The 22,975-nt window shown below is 36.0% G+C and overlaps 1 protein-coding gene and 1 long non-coding RNA gene across 2 annotated transcripts in view; both read right to left on the bottom strand.

Annotated features, from left to right (window-relative positions):
* LOC114244765 (uncharacterized) overlaps positions 1-9,202 on the bottom strand; it is a 45,237-nt gene extending 36,035 nt beyond the window's left edge. The window contains exon 1 of the mRNA XM_089736666.1: positions 8,874-9,202. The gene's annotated coding sequence lies outside the window, so the exon portion shown is untranslated. The remainder of the gene's footprint in view (positions 1-8,873) is intronic.
* An 8,224-nt stretch (positions 9,203-17,426) lies between these two features.
* Positions 17,427-18,784, bottom strand: LOC149500342 (uncharacterized). Its single transcript, XR_016325089.1, has 2 exons — positions 18,244-18,784; positions 17,427-17,726 (listed from the first exon to the last, which is right to left on the bottom strand). It is a non-coding gene; the product is annotated as an uncharacterized LOC149500342 (long non-coding RNA).
* Positions 18,785-22,975: the final 4,191 nt, after the last annotated feature.

Below are 22,975 nucleotides of genomic sequence, written 5' to 3'. Positions count from 1 at the left end.
CTAACCTCAGCACCTCTCAACAAGATTAACACCCTAGTTGTCTTAACTGCCTACTGATATCACGGTCAAACCTAGGCGCAACGGACGCACAATCAGGTTCCCCGATTACTATCTCCCATAGCTACGGTCTCAATGGGGGAGTAGTTCATACCTGATTCTGCGAACCGAATGGTAAACAGTCGACGTCGCCCTAAACACGTCATTTCGGATCCTCCCGATCCACTAAAGGTGATTTTAGGTAGCTTATGCACCGGTCACCGTTTTCGTCGAACCCGTCGTTTGCGATAAAGAGTTCGGCGTGTAAATTAACCCACAGACACAGCCCACTGAGCTTCTCGCCGGATTTTCTCAGTGGGTCGCTTTTCCGATTCGGTGGTAGATTCTGCGAAGCACTGCTCTTGCTAGGGCTAGTGTTAGCAACGTCCTTAGGTTAGAGTCCCGTGAGCTCACCTATTTGCTCGGTCACGCTGGCATAGCCTCAAAAGGCTATCAGCATAGGTAGGAAAAAAAAGGGAGTAATATAATAAGCGAGTAGGCAAATACTCGCACACGACTAAACGCAGCTCCACATCGTATGACGCCTACGACATATCACATGACGTTTATACAGGCCAGATTATTTTTTGTTTATAATATGTAAATGAGTGTTTTGATTATTTTCATTCAGTGTGTTTTGTAAAATTGATCTGACCAATGCAAGTAATAAAATCTCGCCATTGTTTATCTTCCGTGAACTGTTTCACATCTGATCTGTTTTGAATATTAAACTAAACTAATATTAAACTGCCAGTGGCTAAAAGCCTAGTACAAACAGCGCTTCAATATTCTAAAAAAATTTCATGTTTTTATTTTTTTATTGCTTAGGTGGATGGACGAGCTCACAGCCCACCTGATGTTAAGTGGTTACTGGAGCCCATAGACATCTACAACGTAAATGCGCCACCCATCTTGAGATATAAGTTCTAAGGTCACAATATAGTTACAACGGCTACCCCACCTTTCGAACCGAAACGCATTACTGCTTTACGGCGGAAATAGGCGGGGTGGTGGTACCTACCCGTGCGGACTCCCAAGAGGTCCTAGCACCAGTTCATGATTGTTTAATAAAAAAAATATGTGCAAGATCGGTTCGTTAATTTCGATTTGTGTTTTCATGTATTGAAATTGCGTTTAATTACTATTGTAATCTTTGTTGAGTGATTACTGGAGCGCATAGACATCGCACGAAGTCAACTGTTTAGTATCCAGTTGTTCTGCTCTTCAAACAGAAACTTTTTTGATTTGATCCCCGACATCGATTGATATGAGTATCGAATGCCCTATCTTTTAGGCCACAACGATACTAAGTATCAGTTATGCTACACATCAGGTAATTTTTGTGTTGCACTGCATGCCAAAAAACATTAGAGATATTATTATCCTTCGATCACTTTAGTTTTTTTTTTTTATGATTGAGGGATTACTTGTGGCCCGGAGGCCTTTCCAGTTTCACCAGGATAGGTGGGCGAGCAAAGGCTCAGCCAGAAGGGGTGGTATTTGCTAACAGCTACCCGAGCGCCTCCGAAGGAGGGACCTAACAGCTCAAGAGCGGCTGCTTCGCGAATGAATCTACTACCGGATCGGAATCGCGACCCGCTGAGAAGATCCGGCGAGAAACTCAACGAGCTGATTCATGGGCTAGGTTGCACGTCAAACTCTTTGTCGAGTTCGATGAGTACGGTTACCGGGGTCCCTAAGCCTGCTCCTAGTATTAGAGCTGAAGGCGTCTAATGCAAAGGTTATTGAATCTGATGGATCCGTAAGGACGACGATTTTAGTGTTATGTAAGCAGTATTATTAATTATCTGCCTTCGTTTATGTGTTTCGATATAGTTGCAACACAGTGTTTACACATATCGAAAAATTGGCTGGTATTACGTGCAGGCCCCATCGTTAGATTTCAAATAGAGTCACGAACTGGATCTATTATGTGAAGTCATTCGGTCGAATAACTGCCGTGAGCCGTGTTTAAAATGTTCGGGGCGGAGGAAAATGGTTCGGTCACTGCAATGAGGGATTAATGGGCACAGTATACCAAGATTTTTGATTTACGACCTTTGTTGGTAGTCCAACAATGTATTGGGAGTGTTATTAGGGTAGAAATTGTATTGCTGTGATGTCGTGCATTCTCTAAAATTACGATATTAAAAATTATTACACTATTGAATTTTATTTGAAGAATTTTGTTGAATTCGAGTCATGTTTTTGGGTTTTTATACTGCACTTTTTTTTTGCTTATATATTTTTAATCTTTCGCTGTGAAAGGCCATCTCAAATATAATGATATTTATTATGAAAAACAATCATGATATCACTACACTAAGTATGCCTTGACAAAGCAAAGTAATAAAATGAATACCTAATAAGGCAATGAAAAAATGTGCTTTTGAAAGATATAACCCAACTTCCAATTGTTTTTCAACTGAAACTAATTTAATATCACGGGTTTTGACTTTAAATTTTATTTAGTATTGAATACAAATAGTGGGTATTTATTAACACGCTCCAACAGTTTTGAATGACTTATTAATGTAATTGAAATTTTGTATTCAGAAAATTTATTGTTCACTTACTCGTACGTTTAATTATTTCACAGATAGTTAAAGTATTTTACACAATCACAATAAAAAGCCTCATATCGCGTTGTAGAAAATTGGAAGGTATTTCGACGTTTAAAAAAACTGAATTCATTGTTGTTTTGCCTCTTGTTTCGTTCATTGACATTATATTAATTATGTTTCAACATAAAAGTCGTACGTATAATTTTGTAATTCTATTTTAACGCGTATTAATGACAAGCTAGAGGTTTCACAGCTTACTGAGCTCATAACGTTTGTTACTATTTATAGTTCAACTAGCGACCCGCCCTCGCTTCGCTTCGGAAACATTAAAACACACATGAAACCAAAAAAAAAAAAATAAAAAAAAAAAAAAATAAGTAGCCTATGTTCATCAGGGACAATGTCGGCTTCTAATGGAAAAATAATTTTTCAAATCGGTCCAGTAGTTTCGGAGCCTTTTCGAAACAAACAAACAAACAAACAAATCTTTCCTCTTTATAATATTAGTATAGAAAACACCAACGTTATCGATTTGATCCTACAAACATTATCGTAGATAACTTAATAATACCCTTGACAAAATCTCACACAATAATTCATCTTTCATTCAAGTAAAATAAATGAAGATTAAAAATAATAATCTAGAAATACATTTTCTTTATAGAAACTCTAAAAGGCACACATATTGATGCATGAAACGAAATATACCGATAATATCAATTCAAGTTTCGCACTAACCACATAGCTCTCGACGTCAAATAGTGGTGACCATTTAGCCATAAATCGTGTAGTGAGCTACGTGCATAGCACTATCGATCTTACTGTGATTGGTTACAAATGATAGTGAATTTAACCGCGACGATTCAGAACGAACGTGGATAACGTTGCCAAAGTATTCTAAGGCTTTGCTCGACAAAACGACTGATTTTCCGGCGTGTGCTTTATGTTCTAGTCAAAAACACCTTGACATACATTTAGCTGTATTGGTGAAATTCCATAAAATATTGAAATTCTTCTTTAGTTTTGCGTGCAGCCAAATATTTTTATACGGCAGACTTTTATTTGTCAGTTGTATATTCATATAGTTACATTTTCAAACTTTCGCTTAGGATCATATTACCAATACTATCGATGAGCTTAATTCATGTCGACAAGCCCATGACATAGTTACTAATAATATCTTACATGTTCCTTGGGTAGTCAAGTAGCCCGTGGTATCAGCATCCTTTGGGAGTAAACGACAAAGGAAAGATCTTCCACCGAGCGGGTGATATTTCTCTGTAGACCGACGGTCCAAATATTGTTGTTCAGAGCTTATTTATATGAAAGCTTATGTTGAAAATGTCGTAAGCGAGATTCAGGCATCTGTCAAATATCTCATGGTGCATGATAATCACCCACTCATAATACTTTCAATATTTAACCTTTCATTTGGTCTAGAACATACAATATACTTTTTAGGAAAGTAAATTAAGTACATTTAAAAACCATACTTAATTTAGTCACGTAAAATACTTAACACGAAACAGAATGAATTCGTTATTTGGTTATGAGCAATTACATGAAATGGCTGACCACAAAAAGTCGTATGGGTTTCATGCAATTTTGTTATCGATTTAACACAATTCGAGTACGAATTTTATTTTAAATATGATACATTTGAGCGCCCTGTCTATAATAGTATGAAGTTTTTAATATTACTAGTGGTCCCCCAGTAGTGAAAATTCGACTATAATTAACTGAAATTATAAATTTGAACATTATTATGGTTCTATTTTCAAAGACTATTATACTTCTATAATCACAGATTTCGCCAAGACTACACTATAGACAAATAATAATAGACAAACAATATTCACCTATTCTTAAGTTGACTACAAACTTTAAACAATAACAAAAGTTGGACAATAAACGAAGGGTAGGTATTTATATATGTGTGCTGTGTCAAATGCATGGTAGATGTGTAATGTTTTTTTTATTTATTTAATGTGTCTTTTATGCATAATTTACAAAAAATATTAGCATTCTGCACTCCTTTTCTATATTCTCAATAAGTGTGGAAAATTTCATGCTCCTCCGTCCGCGCAATTTTCGTAAAAAGGAGTACAAAGTTTTTACTTCACATATTAATATATAGATTCTATTTCTTTTCAATTTACCGAAAAATTAAATTCACACAACACGGAATAGGCTTAAAAGTCAGAATATCAAAAAATTTCAACTAAAAATTACTTTTCTATGCATTAGATTTTATTTGACTTATATGATTATAAAATTAATGACACCTTCCGTTTATTTTTATATTATTTGCTGCACACAGGTAATTATTAAATTCATCGATAAATAGATTTTATACTATCTTTATAGTAATTAAATGTTCTTTGTTTACTTCTATATCGACAACTAACACAATTTACAGAAAAAGCTATTTTTTTTTAAATTGAAACGTTTTTATTCTCTCTCTCTAAAAACAAACAATCTCGGCATGCATTAAATAAAAGCGAACCAACAAAGTTAAGATTAAAATGAGCTAAAAATCTTCACTTCAATGTTAATCAACCACTATATCTTGCTTTACTTGACTTTTAAATCTCTCGTTTTATCATTTCAAGAGAAGCTTGAAGCACCTTAATTAAGTTATTTAAAACACATTTCGTGCGCATCCTTCAACACTAACTTAACGAAAACGAACCAAAAAGTAAAATGGACTCTATGATTACTTTAGCCCAGATATTCCCGTTGGGATGTTATGAAATGGCACTATGCCTTTCAACGAGTACCTTTTTTATTATACATGAAGACTGTATCAACGATTTTTCCGGAGCATCATTTCCGAACGTTTAGGGACCCCTTAGAATTGTATTGTCTATTAGTTCGTTTATGTATCATTTTTTATAAAATATCTCGTATATTGCTGAATAACGAAACAAATGTCTTAACACACTTGCATGCGACTTTAAGTCTGAAAAAGGTATAAATTTTAGCATTGTAGTACGGGAGTACGTTTTTCTATTTCCTCGTGGGTCCTAAGCTTCTGACCCCATGTACGCAATATATTTTTAAGGCGTAAAGTGGTTTTCATGATCGAGGTATCAGCCATTAGCACAGAGTTTGGCCCCATAATTTGTAATTAGTACAACTTCTCTTCTTTGTCTCCTTATTCAAATAAGTTTTTTTATTGCTTAGATGGGTGGACGAGCTCACAGCCCACCTGGTGTTAAGTGGTTACTGGAGCCCATAGACATCCACAACGCAAATGCGCCACCCACCCTGAGGTATAAATTCTAAGGTCTGAGTATAGTTATAACGGCCGGCTCAGTATAGTTACAAAGGGGTCGGCACAGCGAATTTTTCTATTCCATTCTCTTCTATCAGCCATCATCATTCACACACTTAATCCATGTCTTCTTCGGTCGACCTCTTCCCCCTCTACTTTGCGCTACAATTTCCATACATCTCCTAGTCATATGCCTCTCCTCTCTACGCATCACATGTCCATACCGTGCTAATTTGGAATTCAACAGCATTGTATTTCCAAGAAACATTTGTGCTACTGTCACTGTCAGTGGGGCGTGTTGTAAGACCGCGCGGATAGGTATCACGACTTTCTCTATTTCAGTAGTAAATTAGTCATACATTTTGGTTTGAAGGTTTGAACATTCGTTAAATAATACAATTGAGGATTCAACTTCATGTCTGAAGGATTGTCATTGCTAGTAGCAGTCACGTGGTTATGCCTACTGGTTCCGGTAACCGCCCTATAACAGGTTGGCCATGAGTTCTCACACCCATCCACGCAAAGAAATATGTCGATTATTTGCAAAGAGGACAAGAGAAACTCAATTTAAGTCCTACGCTCAATCGTAATCGCATAAACTTTTACACGACAATTCGCGATCACATACAGCAAGGGTCTCTGTTTTATCAGCCTACTCGCCGGATCTTGCCCCAATAGAATACAAACTTTTCGATTCTTTATAAAACGGTTTGAATGGAAAAATCTTCACTTCTGAAGAGCAAGTTAGGCAGGCTGTAAAAAACTTCTTCCAGTCCAAACTAACCACATTTTACAAGGAAGGAATTGGTAAACTGAAAGGAAGATGGGAGAAGACTATAGTTATTATAATAAATTAATTTAGTTTCATTATTTTATGAGAGTTATAAAAAAACGGAAGTTACTTAAGACTCGACCTAAGTAGTTTATACACTATAGCAAACGGAATTCACAACTTATTTCATCTTTTTTTTTTAATCCTATTGATACTAGTCAGAATTTTAGAGGGAGATTTTAAAATAATGTATTGTTATCGGTCCCTGATGCGTGTGCAAATTTTCTAGTTAATTGGTTTGTATTGAAGTCGATGACAATAACGTTCAAAGATTCCGTTGTCTACAAAACAAACACATCAAACTAATATTAAAGGGTGTTAAAAATTAACCAAAAACAAAATATGTAGTACTTACTATCCAGCTCTGGAATATCTGGAACTTTCCATTACGGCTGTTTGCAATTTTTGGCATATTTCTCGAGCCCTATGTTTTATTCTTTTTCATAGATGTATCCAGCAAATTGAGTATCATACAATCAGGTGAACTGTAGGCTCATCGGCTTACTTGACTAAAATGTAAATAATAATAATATGACGTCACAATAAAAATATGATAGCCTTTCAAACTTAATATCAAAGTAAATTAATACCGTAGTAAAAAGTTATTTAATTTATAAACTAAAATTAAAACAATATATTTAGAATTTGTGATTAATGATCTTTCATATAAAATCATTTATCGTTTCATTCCTTATTATTAATTATTCTTGGACTTATTTACATACAATTAATTTCAATGATCTCTGAATTTCTAAGATTAAGATAACAAGAGTCGACCTTCGACTACAGAGTTGAGAGATTGAAACAAAGATTGTACCAATTATTGGAACGAGCACAGTTGTCAAAGATCGCGATATTCAATAAAGTATGTATATTATTGAGAATTTCATCGTAACAAATATACCAGTAGTATAATCTCTATAAGAATTGTATAATAATGTAGTGTTGATAACAAAATCAAATCGGTCAATGAGAAAAATTACTTCAGAATGTTAATAAATAAATACATTGATTAGGAATCGAATATTAAATCTTTAACTAACATACTAAATCCCTTACTAAAAGTCTTTGTGGCCTAAAGGATAAGACGTCCGGTGTACTCGTATCTAGCGATGCACCGGTGTTCGAATCCCGCGGGCAGGTACCAGTTTTTCTAATGAAATACGTACTTAACAAATGTTCACGATTGACTTCCACGATGAAGGAATAACATCGTGTAATAAAAATGAAACCCGCAAAATTATAATTTGCATAATAATTACTGGGGGTAGGACCTCTTATGAGTCCGCACGGGTAGGTACCAATATCCCGCCTATTTCTACCGTGAAGCAGCAATGCGTTTCGGCTTGAAGGGCGGGGTAGCCGTTGTAACTATACTGAGACCTTAGAACTATATCTCAAGGTGGGGGCGCATTTACGTTGTAGATGTCTAAGGGCTCCAGTGACCACTTAACACCAGGTGGGCTCATCCACCCATCTAAGCAATAAAAAATATATTAAAAAAAACATATTTTTTTTAGTTTACTTTGATACGACAATACAGAAAAACAATAAAACGTGATATTTTTATATTTCTGTTACAAGAAAATCTAAATTTTAGTGTAAATGTTTATAATAATAAAAAAAAAATCATAAAACTAAAACCATATGAAGTAAAAGAAATATAAAAAGAAGGAACAGAAAAGTCCCTGTCTATGGCACGTTGCAATGGATTTATCTATTGGAGATATAACCCAAGGCAGGTTGAGGTCAGGCTGGCGTCTGGTCGTAAAACTCATGCCAAATCCCTATGCAGCTTGACTAGAGGATATGCTGCGCCGACCCCACATGATAATGGGATTAAGACATGAAGAAATAGATTTTAGTGGGATAAAGACTTTAGTGGAGAGATTTTAGTGGGAAGAAGCAGATTTTAAAATGAATAAAACAAGCACTTTAAAAATAAACCCTAAATCAGTCTTTGTTTACCTTCAAGGAGTCTGGTGTCTGATATGAGATACATAATTTCATCTAGTAATGTAATTTTTATAGACTTGCGGAGTATTTGAGAAGTATTCAAGAAGACATGATTTCTCTGGAGCTATCATTAATGTTACGTTTCATTTATGATTTTGTTATTTTCAAAAATGTACTCAAATCTCACTACGAATACTTGAAAACTTACCAAAGTGAAATTTTCTTCAAAGAAAATGTATTTTCCTTTGTTCCAATACTCTTTAAGATTTGTGTATAAATGTCACTGTTTTTTAATCAATATAGCAGCTCTATATTCACTTTAAAACACGAAATACAAAGAGGAAATTAACACTCGAAGAACCCGTACTAGTTTTCTAATAATTTATTCGAACATCCCGCCGAAAACGAATCCGGTCACACGAGTTGACAGCGTGTTTGTTTGGCTGAGCTCTGACAGGCGAATGACGTAAATTTTAATAAGGGAGGGTTCTCGCGTTACGTGTGAGACGTTTCGTACAGGCGGCCGCCCCCATGGCACTGGCGGAGGATGGAGCGAAATCTCCGCTCTCCCGCTCTTCCCCAACGCGCAAACACCTCGAACGGCGAACATAGCTGCTGAACATAGTGCTCGGCGTAACACGACTTCGTCGCTCTATATTCCGAGTATTGAAGCCAGATATTTCAAACAAAATTTATCAAATAATCTGTGAAATGTACAAAAAAAGATGTGTGGTGTCGTGGGACATCGGACAGGAACGAAGTACCTTATTATAAAAATATTAATTTTAAGTTCTATTCGAGGTATAAAGAAAATAATCATTCGGGTATACATTTTTTATTATGATGTTTTTATTGATAAAAAAAATAAAAAACTACTTCACAAAGTTATCAACTTTATTTTATTCACAATAATTTATAAAAATATATGATAATAATATACAAAGAAACAGCTATTTATATGAATAATAATAATAGCCGTCATCACGTAGTCTATACATTAGACATTGTATAGCCATCATACTAATACTATACATAAATAAAAAAATCTTACGTTACGGACGTTTTTTCTCGGTTGGGGTACCGCTCCGAATCGTCCCATAATGAACTTCGTTCCAAAAAATAAATAATTGATCGATTGGTTTTCACCAATCAATAAGATAAGCTCTAATAAAAATTTGGACAATTTATTGTGTTTAATAATAAGATTTGAGTTTTAATACATATTTGAGTGCTGTAACTGTTATTTATTATTGGAGACGGGTGAACGAGCTTACGGTCTACCTTATGCTTAGTGGCTACAAGAGTTCGTAGACATCACAACATGACGCCCCCACTTTGAGATTAAAGTCTAAGTAGTTATAGAATAACGCCTATTTGAAAGCCGAACACATTACTGCTTCGTGGCAGATGGTGGTACCTACATGTAATTACTTTTATTTATTTATTGCTTTGAGACTTTAATTAAATTATGCCTTTTACTATGTTGATGTTTATTACACGCAGCTATCTCTTCAAGGTGAAAGTTGTATATAAAGGACGTATTACACTAGAAGGTGGTACTTACGAGATTCGAACATGATAGTATCGATATGAGTACAACGAACTTATCCTTTAGGCCGTCTTTCAAAAATTAAAAAAGATGTGTGGTGTCGTGGGATACCGGATAGGAACGAAGTTCCTTATTATAAAAAGATTAATTTTATGTTCTATTCGAGGTATAAAGAAAATAAAGTGGAGGTTTCGCAACAACCCACGGTCAGTCGGTAACGTACGAACTTATTGTGGTACACTTCTTTTTTTTTTTTTTTTTTTTTTTTTTATGATTGAAACTTTACTGGTGGCCCGAAGGCCTTTCCAGTTTCACCAGGACAGGTGGGCGAGCAAAGGCTCAGCCAAGAGGGGCGGGATTTGCTAACAACCGCCCGAGCGCCTCCGAAGGAGACCTAACAACTCAAGAGCAATTGTTTCGCGAATGAATCTACTACCGGATCGGAATCGCGACCCGCTGAGAAGATCCGGCGAGAAACTCAGCGGGCTGATGCATGGGTTAGTTTGCACGTCGACCTCTTTGTCGAGTTCGACGAGTACGGTTACCGGGGTCCCTAAGCCTGCCCCTAGTATTAGAGCTGAAGGCATCTAATGCAACGGTTATTGGATCTGATGGATCCGTAAGGACGTGTCTAGGGCGTCGACGGTGACTGGCTCCTGCATGATCAGGATTCGGGGAGTAGTCAGCGGCGGCAACGATAAGGCGATTATCATGACGCATAGCCTTATCGAAGTATCGTTCCGACGCTGACTTCATGTATTTCCGAATTGATTCGAGGCCCAGGTCGTCGTGTAGGTCAACGTTCCTCACGAACCACGGAGCCCCGACAGCTAACCTACAAAAGCGGGATTGTAGGGATTGAAGGGTGTCTATGTGTGTGCGGGCCGCGTGAGCGAACACCACACTCGCGTAAGTCATGACGGGCCTTATGCAAGTTTTGTAAAGTGTCACCTTGTTCCGAAGGGACATTTTACTCCGCTTACAGATCATGGGGTAGAGTCTACCGAGAATAAACGCGGCACGGTCACGGACTGATTTTATATGCGGGCGGAATGTCATCGATGCATCCAGGGTAACACCCAGGTACTTGACCTTCCTAGCCCAGGGTATGGGTTGTCTAAAGAGAGTAATCGGAGGTGTGGTGGTACACTTCATTCACGGTTGTTTGCATAAGAGTTAGTGTATTGCGCAAACGAACGCTCTGAGATCGTGGTCAATGGATGATAAAAAAATATGTTATTTTTTGTACGTTATTACAAAGTTAAGTCGTACACTGTGTCCATTATTAATAAAAATCTTATGTTAAGGACGTTTTTTTCTCGGTTAGGGTACCACTCCGCATCGTCCCATAAGGAACTTCGTTCAAAAAACGTGATAATATGTTATTGCTTTATGTATGATACACTTTATATAGTTTACGCATTCTATAGTAAATATATATCCTGCAACTCTATTGGCCGCTCGCAAGCGCCCCTGGCTCCGTTTTCCGAAATCGAAGCTCTCCTAGATTGCGCGGCCTTAGCGAACATTAATTACACCCAACTTAGTCTGATTAAAGCCTGAGGAATTATCCGAATTGATAAAATTAACTTTTAACTTAGATTAATGTCCGACGACAGTGGGTAATATAAAAACACGGCCAGGGTTATTTGATGAATACGAATTTACTAGTGTATCAACTTGCTGTTAAGAGATATTTTTGCAATTACTAGTTAAGAGATCCCAGCTTGATTTTAGGGCGTGTTTAAATCTATCATGGATTCTGAAAAACAATATTAATAAATAAAACCTATATATAATATTATAAAGAGGAAAGATTTGTTTGTTTGTTTGTTTCGAATAGGCTCCGAAACTACTGGACCGATTTGAAAAATTCTTTTTCCATTAGAAGCCGACATTGTCCCTGATGAACATAGGCTACTTTTTTTAAATTTTTTATTTATTTTATTTTTTGGTTTCATGTGTGTTTTAATGTTTCCGAAGCGAAGCGAGGGCGGGTCGCTAGTAAAACCTATGTTCGTACTCATGACGTCATAAGTAAGTTGATAGTATAAGAATGCCAAAACAATAAGATGGCCGACTTTGTTTTTGTAATTAAAGTATCGTTTTCGATTTTCACATTCACAAATATCCACCCGAATAGACACTAGAAATCAAGTACATAAAAAGGTGCTAAATGACTGTTACAAAAAGTAATATCGGAGATTTATTGGGCTGCTGTTCCAAGCAGTTTTGGGACAGAGGATCTTACATTATAATAATAGTCTGTCTGATAGTTGTCTTGTGACTAAATCAGAAGAAGGATAGTGTTGAAAAGTGAGCATAAGCACCAGTCTAATATTTACGAGGTTTTAAAAAAACATTCGACTTACAAGGAAAAGAGTGACCACTAAGAAACTTTGTTGTCTTTCTGTCTATGCAACATTTGAAATAGTTTATTACTGAAGGAAGTGGAAAGGAATTCAGGACAGTGGAAGGTATTCATAAAAACTTCAGTTTTTCAGTAAAGGTAATCAAAATATTCCCATATATGATCACTCACAAATACTATCAACTTCCAGTTAATCTAGAATCATGAAATTTATCAAGACACAAGGCCTCGTACCAGAATTAAAGACAAGCATTTGAAAATAGTAACGACATTGTATTTTTGTATTTTGGAAATACAAAAGAAGACATGTTACGTTTGTAGACATGAAAGGAAGCGTTACGTTGAAAATGTATCCAAAATAAATAAAGATCGTCTCCAAAGTTAAGTTTATCTTTCTGAAATGCGAAAAGAGAATGCCTAAATCGTTTATGATCGCAGTAATTTTTGCTTTTAATTAAAACTGATTATTACAAATAAAAATCGCAATTTCTCCGGCGTTAAATTGTAATCTTAATTATAAATACTTTTACGGTTTAATCTCACGTTTATTATTTTCATTTTAATACTTCAGAATTTTCGAATATGTTATAAATGTTTCCGAGGTTGCGAACAGCTAAGGTTTTATTCGTCGAGATTAGTTTATACTAAATACAGCCAAACTTCAATCAAATCTAAAAAGTCTACGACTTGCGGAAACTTTTTTTTTTATTCCTACCTAAGCTGAGAGCCTTGAGAGGCGTCAGCGTAGCCTTAACTAGTAGGTGAGCTCACGGGGCTCAAACCTGACGACGTTGCTAATACGAACCCTAGGAAGAGCCGTGCTTCGCAGAATCTACCACCGGATCGGAAACGCGACCCACTGAGAAGATCTGGCGAGAATCTCAGTGGGATGTGTCCGAGGGTTGTTGCGGAAACTGCAGAAAATACTGAATCTAAGTAATCTTATTTTGTATTTTTTTGTATTTAGTTCTTCCTGTTGTTCTTCCTCTATAAATTGTTTTAACTTCTGTTTGTCCAACGGGCAAAGGGAACACAGAATATACGTCTAGCTTATGCATTATTTAAATTCCTTAAGTCTTATGTATTTTTGTGTGATGCATATACATATGTTTATATTTGTGACATACGCAAAATACATGAATAGTATTAGTTCTGGAAGTCCGCGAGCCTTCAGTACGAAGAGCTTAAACTTGTACTCGGAAGTTGCATCCTCAGCGCGCTAGTTTTGCTCGCACTAGACCGATTTTTGTATTCTCGTATCCCGTCATCGTGGAAGTCGTTTGTGAATCCTAATTAAGGTAAGTATTCTCTTAGAAAAATGGATGTATTGTAAAATAATATGGTATCGTAATTAAAATTTTATTGTTGTCAACGTTGAACTGTGTGAACATTGAACTAAACGATTATCTTTAAATTTACTATAAATAGTCGACCTTTGGTTTATTACCTACTTAAATGTAAATGTAAAAAAAAAAAACTAATCTAATTTTATAATTTCATAATATCACGATGAATTTCAACGTAGTCGAAATATAGAAAATTATATTAAAAAAATACTAAAAGCAAGATTAAACATACTTTAAATGTTTTTTTTTTAAATTATATTCGTACATAAAGCATACATACCATCAAGAACGGCGCGCTTAAATTTAAAACTATAAAATTAGAGTTGACGAAGAAACAAGCACTTGCAATATAAACTAAAAACATTAATTTATGTTCATAATAATTTTTTAGATGCTTAACTTCGAGAAAAACATTTAATGATTTTTAATGTTAGCTTAAGAACCTTTTAATAATTACTGCGTACTCTGAGCCAAATTACACATTAAGAATTTTTTACAGAAATAAAAAAATTAAGATGTTCGAAGAGTCTCAAGGTGATTGCCAACTTAACGTACTGTAAAATACCGACTACATATATTAATAATCCCTATAAGGTATTAGCACATCTATCTACCTATCTCAAAAAGAAAAACCGTATTTTATATTATATCACTTAAACACATAACGTGAATCTAAAGTCATACGCAAATAATACGACTTAGCTACAGTAGCTTTACATATTTCTGTAATAATGCAATTTATATTAAGTTAAAGGAATTTCAGTTCTAAAAATAACATTATTAGATAACATATTACATTGACTAAACAAATCCACGTTAAGGCAACCGCAGTTGTACCTATTCCATAGTAATTATGATTTATCCTACATACCGCTACGTGACTGAGATTCCGACCAATTCCGAATTCGGGGCATTCGAACGCTCGATGACAGGAGTAATAATAATACGTTATATATCATCAACAGGATAAATATCTACGGAATTGGATACCGAGGAAGTTGAAGGCAATTATAACGATAGTTAGAAAGGTATAAATATCAAACGCAACCAGAAATTGTGAACGTCGGATATCTGATACATTAACGCGCGTACTATAAATTATGTAAGTCAAGCGAATCGTGAACAATGTATTCATACGCTTCGATTTGATGGACGGGACAATTGTTCTTTTGTATTTTGTATTATTGCAGTTTCGATTTTTGGAACGAAGTTCCTTATGGGACGATGCGGAGGGGGTACCCGGGAAAAAACGTCCGTAACGTAAGATTTTTTCTATTTAGTTTGTTATCAACAGATGTCGCTGCACGTAAATTCAACAATTCCTGAATTACACACAGTTGATAGACGTTGTCGTATTTCTCTTGCTAAATCATACTTATTTGGCGTAAGGGATGCCGTAATCATGCAGGTGGTTCCTCCAGGGAGAGGCTGCTCCATTGTACTGCGGAGTGGTTGACTCTTACGATTATTTTTATTTTTATCAATAAAAGAATCATAATAAAAAATGTATACCCGAATAATTGTTTTCTATATACCTCGAATAGAACTTAAAATTAATATTTTTATAATAACGAACTTTGTTCCTATCCGGGTCTCATGACACCACACATCTTTTTTTTCTGTAGGAAGGCGTGGTACATTATCGTCTTCTTCTTCTTTCTTACCACTAATTTCTACTGGGTTATTGGGCGCGAATCAAATTCTTCCATCTGCGTCTGTCTTGGGCAGTCTATACTACCTCCTCCCATGTCATGGTCAAGGTGTCAAATTCCTGCTCTACCGAGTGACGCTTAGGCATCTTAGACATCTTACAAAACACTAATCAAAACAAATCAAAGTACAAAAAAATCTAAGATGTTTAATTTGTTTTCCGGCCCATTTTTTGTTTTCCGGCCCTTAATTACGATTACGCTTAATTATTTATGAGTTATTAAGATGTAGTTTTGAGGACGAGAGACGAGGATGAAGCCTTAATTATATTGTATAAGAATTGTGACACACTTCAAAGAAGAAGTATAACTGCTTAACAGCAAACACGAACGTTTGAGTCTACAAAACACCCACATTATAGTTTCCAGCTATTGCGCAAATTAATATTTTGTTCAGGTTCAATTTTTACTACACAATATTACTCTTTCACTATCTAAAACCTTAGGGACATGTTTATTAAAAAAATATTGGTACTTGTCTGTAGGATCTGGACGCCAGCGTGATCACATCACTGTATACAAGACACCGGGTGGTAGGTGCCTTACCCTTTAGACTACGACGAGTTATAATTTTATATAAAATAATAATTGAATATTTTTTCTGATGACAAAATAATTACGACGACATAAAACAATAAAACGACAATTTCAAAATAAAATTGATTTAAAGAAAACATTTCTGCCTCTCCTCGCTTCGTTTATCTCGGGATTACCGAGTAATCCCCAGTGGAATCATTTTCGGGCTGATGATGTACGCCATATTTGCGACTATGCTTAGTTAGAAAAAGGTTCTAAGCTAAATAAATTGCATTAAAACTCTTCAAACACTTTTTTTAGTTATGCCACGGCAACGGACCGAGTAGAATTTATAAAATAACAAAAATTATTTAAAAAAGAAGAGAAAATCAGGTAAAAACATCCGTGTAATTGAAGACTAAAAAAGCCCAGAGGTAACACGTCTAATCAAATAACTTTCGTCTAGGTTGAAGTAACGTGTAATTAAAGGAAAGGTCGAGGAGGTCCATTAAATATTATTAATTCATTTGTTTAGGAACAGCTCTGATGTTTATGGAAGCTATTATATTATTAATTCATTAATTAACTTCCTTACTTTTTCAAAATCACAAAATCAAGTTATATAATATATAACTACTTATATACTAGCAGACCCGGCCACACGTTGCTGTGGCTAAGGTTTTTGTTTCTAAATAACTCGTGGCCGGCTATGCTAATACAAAAAATTAATAAAGTAAGGACAATTGGATTTCACTGTATTGCGATTACTACGAAATAAATTTCACTTATACTTTAGCCTCAGCAACACGTGTTGTTTATGCCGTTAAATTGTAGCTTATGTGAAACGTTGATATTTTTAACACAGCGCCACCTATGAGATATTAATGTCAGACAGTATTAAAATTGTCTGTAAAAACTGATTTAAGGTGACTTATGAAACTTACAATTAATAACAATAATCAACATAAGAAATCATTTTATTGTTAATAAATAAATATTTCGACCATCGAAATAAAAACCATCCTATGGCCTAAGTTGGAACAAAAGAGATATTTAAAAAAAAAAAAAGTTAAAATCGGTTCAGTAGTTTAGGTGTCCATCACGGACAAACAACACGTAATTTATGTATATTAAGAGAATGTAACTGGGAGCAAATCACGTAGAACGATTAGAATTCCTTGTGTTATGGGTACCAGAAACTAGTACTTATAAACGTTTGAATAATATACACATACACATTCGCGGGTAGGTGTGGAAAAGAATACAAGCGTTCTCAAGTCGAAAAGTGAATTTTATTCAATTTAATAATATTTTTGACATTTTTTTTTTAACAATTCTTTAAAACTAAACATAAGAAGACCACACAAATGTTTGTGACAGTTTTTATGGAAGCTAAGTTTTAATAATTAGCTACCTGCCAGTTTCTGCACACTCATAAGTTGTGAGGTTGGAATTGAAGGATTAAGCAACATGTCACAGCTGGCTACAATAGAAGCAGCACAAGCTACCCTCGAAGAATGCTTCTCAAGAAGAATGGCTGACCTTGAAGCACAACTCAACAATACTGCCCCTGCAAAGGAAACTATTTCAAAAATTTCTGAAGAATTTAGGACATTCAGAGAGCTAGTTTTCTCAATGCTTCATCTTCTCCGGCAACAAATCAATGAATGTTCCCAAATGTTAGATATTATTGAGACCAGACACAGAAGAAAAGCTATCATCTTTATGGGCATTCCAGAAGTCGAAAAAGAAGACTGTAATAAAATTGTTCTAGATATTACACATAAGCAGTTGGAACTGAAAGGTATTTCTGCTTCAGATATAAATGTATGTCATAGGATCGGCTCACAAAATAAAGATCATCATCGTCCAATCCTGGTAAGGTTTTCCAGTTTAGATACCAAGATAGGTGTGTGGAGGGCTAAATCTAAATTAAAAGGTTCACCCATCTCAGTCAAGGAGTTTTTGACCAAAACCAGGCAGGTGGTTTTTAGCAAAGGTCGGCAGCATTTTGGAATGCATGCTTGCTGGACTCAAGATGCTAAAATCATAATCAAGTTACCCGATGGAAGTAGGCAGAAACTTACTACGATGGACGACTTGAATCACCTAGTTTCCAGATACCCCAAAATTATAAAAGAACCTTCGGCAGCTAAAAGCATTGAGAGCGATACAGTGAAAACAAAGAGCACAACCACAAGGCTTCGAAAGCATTAGTGTATTTGTTATAGTATGTGTGAAAGTGTCTATCCCACTGTACCTACATACATTGTTATTTTTTTAATGTGTTGGTCAGTTATTGTAATGCCATTATTTCGTAACGATCGAAATTTAAATTGCATTTTTCAATTTTATTTTAATTTGTAATTATTATTTTTATTGCTTCTTCCTTCAATTTTTGCCTTACCCACCATACAGTTTGTTTTTAGTTTTCAATCATATGCAAATTAATAATTAATGTAATCACTGATTTGCGGTGCATTGGTTGTGTACTTAGTGTTTTAATTTATAATCATCATTATTGTTATTGTTATTAATATTATATATAAACTACTATTTTTAATAACAACATGATTTTTGTAATAATGCATAGCTAAGCACTGACGTCTGATCATGTCGTCAGATTGGCGTCTGACACCTAGTCTGTCAAATTGACATTGATGCAGCTTAGTGAATCACAGAGTAAATATTAATGTAACTTAATTTGCATTCCATTTTACTCAAAGTTCTAAGTTTTCTTTTGTTTTTTTTTTTTTTTATTCTAATATTTTCTTGGTTTATTTTGTACATATCATTGTTGTTATAGTTTGTTATAATTTTTTTTTTTTTTGTTTTGATTTTGTGTGCTGAAAATAATCTGTATTGTTATTTTTATTGTTATTTTTATTATGTATACGGTATGTATTGGCTGGCGGGTGGTGCAGAGATATCAGCTTTTTGTTTTTTGTTTTTGAACTCATTGCATTTGCTTTAAGTTATCAATAACTTTTATAAAATTTGTTTTCTATATAGGATAATAGTATATATATTTAAATTGTGCATTGTATTTGTATTGCATTGATTAATTTATGAGTAATTCATGTGACGACCTTTATCTTTCTGCCAATGAATCTCTTTCTCCTGTTTCTTCGTTAAATGAGGATAGTTTTTGTTCAGTAACTGGTACTCTTGGTGACTGTGTACGACGATGTTTTAGCAAAAATTCGGGCCTACTAAATTTATGTCACATTAATGCGCAAAGTGTGCCCAGTCATTATAGTGAAATTCTGGAAAGTTTTGATAATACTGACGTTCATGCTGTGCTGATATCCGAGAGCTGGCTAAAGCCTCATCTTCTTTCCACTAGTTATCCTCTTCCTGGTTTCGATTTGATTCGGAATGATCGTGTTGATAGGAGAGGCGGCGGCGTTGCTATCTACCTTCGCAGTGTTTTTTCTTATAAAATCCTCGACTGTTCTCCACCAAACTGTTCAACCTCTGCTGAGTTTCTTTTTTTGGAAGTTTCCGTTAAGGGAGTTAAATTAGTGCTGGGTGTTGTTTATTGTCCTCCCACTGTAGATTACTTCTCCAGTCTCGAACCAATTCTGGAATCCTTAGGCTCAAAATATTCACATCACGTCATTATGGGTGATTTCAACACCGACCTTGCAGTTCATTCACCTCGATCCTGTAAACTCTTGGCTATCGTCGAATCTGCTAATCTTCAAGTCCTGCCTCTACAAGCCACTCATTGGAACAGTGATGGGAATGACACCTGGCTTGATCTAATTCTTACTTCCTCTCCCACCCTTGTATCATCTCATGGTCAATATCCCGCACCTGGCTTCTCTCATCATGACCTCATTTTCCTCTCTTACTCCTTAAGTCCTCCGAAGTCCCAACCTAGGCTTATGAGCATACGTAGTTTCAAACGCTTAAATTTAGATCAGTTGCAAAAGGATGCGTCAGAATTAAAATGGGATGATTTCATGGCCACACCTTCTGTAGATGATAAAGTGCGTATTTTTAATGAAACTATCCTTAACTTGTATGATATCCATGCGCCTGTTAGGAAGGTGAAGATGAAGCGTCCTCCAGCTCCATGGATAACGAGAGGTGTGCGTATGTGTATGCGGCGTAGAGATAGAGCTTTTCGTAAATTCCGGAGGGACCGATGCGATGACAATTGGGCTTCTTATAAAATTGCGAGAAACCGGTGTAACCAGGTGATACGAAATGCTAAACGCCGCTACTTTCTACATAATATATCGTCTTCTTCAGTTGCTAATATCTGGAAGTTCCTCGGAACTCTAGGTATTGGCAAACAACGTCAATACAGCTTTCAGTCGGCAATTGGACTGGATGATATCAATGTGCACTTTACTACAAGTATCCCGTTGGATCACCAGTCTACGCGCCGTACTGTGGAGTTTCTGGAAGGACTATCCCCTCCAAATATCGACCCCTTTAAATTTTCCACGGTATCTATGGGTGAGATCAAAAAGATAATCCTCTCTATAAGATCCAATGCTGTAGGTCACGACGGAGTGAGCCGCCAGATGATAGTGCTGATTCTCGATTGTCTTCTTCCATCGTTACAACATTTAATCAATTCATCTTTGTCCTCTGGTACTTTTCCTGTACAGTGGCGCAAAGCATTTGTGATTCCCTTACCCAAAGTCTCTAATCCGACTCTTCCTACTCATTTCCGTCCCATATCGATTCTCCCTTTTCTGTCCAAGGTGTTGGAGGCCTGTGTACATAGCCAACTGTCCCAGTTTGTTCATAAGTATGGTTTAATAAACTCTCTACAGTCTGGCTTCAGACCAGGCCACAGCACCATCTCCGCTCTCCTCAAAGTGACAGGCGATGGTAGGGCTGGAATGGAGGATACTAAAGTCACATTGTTGGCTTTGGTCGACTTCTCTAATGCCTTTAATACCGTCAGTCACGAAATCCTTTTATCTATCCTGTCCTATCTTATGATTTCGCCTGAGGTGCTGAAATGGTTTACATCATATCTTCGAGGGCGCCAGCAATCGGTCCGCATTGATGAGTCTTCGTCTTCATGGCGTGATCTAGATACTGGTGTCCCTCAAGGCGGAATTCTCTCCCCTTTGCTTTTCTCTCTATTTATCAATCTCATAACTCAGTCCCTTCAGTGTTCGTATCACCTGTACGCTGACGACCTACAGCTGTACTCGCAGGCTACTGTGGACTGTGTGTCTGAAGCGGTTCGCAGAGTGAATGGGGATCTAGAGGCTATATGCGATTGGTCTGGTAGATTTGGTTTGACGGTCAATCCAACCAAATGTCAGGCGATTATTATTGGTAGTCCCCGTTTGTTGGGACGATTAGATTTTAGCTCACTCCCACCCGTAACTTATAATGGAGCAATTATACCTTTGAGCCCATCAGTCAAAAACCTTGGACTGTATATGGATTCTGGACTTGATTGGGCGGTACAGGTGTTGAATGTTAGTCGGAAGGTTACTGGATCTCTGCGTGCCCTTTATCGCTTCAAGAACTTTCTCCCTTTCAAGATAAAGTTGATGCTTGTTCAAGCTTTAATCCTGCCCATAATTGACTATGGCGATGTATGCTATCTTGACCTGAATGCAGACCTTTTGAACAAACTCGACCGCCTTCTCAACAACTGCATTCGTTTCATTTTTAATCTTCGCAAGTATGACCACGTGTCTACTTACCGCTCCGAAATAAATTTTCTTCCTATACGCGAGCGCCGCAATCTACATGCTCTTACTGCGCTTCATTCTATACTAACATGCCCAACTCCTCCCTCCTATCTGACTCAGTACTTTAAATATTTACATTCTTCGCACGATAAGGACTTGCGTTCCTCTAATAATTTACTCCTTCACTGTCCCACGCACAACTCTAGTTTAGTCCGTTCGTCTTTCGTAGTTCAATCTGTTCAACTTTGGAATTCACTTCCTCTTAATGTTAGGATGATCACTGATCGCCTAACTTTCAAAATAAAGGTACGCCAACTTTTTCTGGAGAAACTTAAAAACTTAACAATTTGACTTGCAATGTGTGTTCTGTGCAATATACTATTTTCTTGTACTGTATGTATATGTATATGTGGTTCTATTTCTTTGTTATATTTTTAAGTTGTGTTTAAGTGTGTATATGAATATGTATGTGAATATGTGAGTATATGATAGAGATTATATATAGATATATGTGTAAATTTTATATTATTATCATGATATAAAATTGTGTACGTTGTTTGTGTGATTATATATATATATATATATATATATATACCGTGTATGTGTTTATATATTGTATAATGTAGTTTGGTTGTTTCACATTAAGTTATGCACCTACCACAAGATTCTCTACACCACCCTTGGTTGACTGGTAGAGAATGCCTCAGGCATTAAGTCCGCCATTGTACTTATGTGCATTAAGTTGAATAAATAAATAAATAAATATAGATTATAAACACACAGATAAAGACAAACACGCACACAAACCTGTTCATCACACGAATGTTTGGACAATGTTTGTGACAATCGAACCCACGATCCTCAGTGCAACAGTAAGAGGCGCTGTCTACTACACCACCGAATCAGTCTTAAGGTCAAGTAAGCTGATCTAAGAAGTAGGACCTAAGATTTAAGATGAAGCTTCCCCTAAACTTTCATATGTCATTGACTCGCTGATTATATTGAATTGATTGAATCGTTCTGGCTGTCTGTCATAAAAGCCACGACACGAATTTGGCCTAAACGCTTCGTGGATGTAATAATAGGTAACATGAGTTCTGCGACGTGAACTTTTTACGGAGACCACAACGCCCTCTCAAATATC

The sequence above is a fragment of the Bombyx mandarina genome, chromosome 22, assembly GCF_030267445.1.
Source record: "Bombyx mandarina strain Sakado chromosome 22, ASM3026744v2".
NCBI lineage: Eukaryota > Metazoa > Arthropoda > Insecta > Lepidoptera > Bombycidae > Bombyx > Bombyx mandarina.
This window is presented reverse-complemented; position numbering and strand designations above follow the sequence as displayed.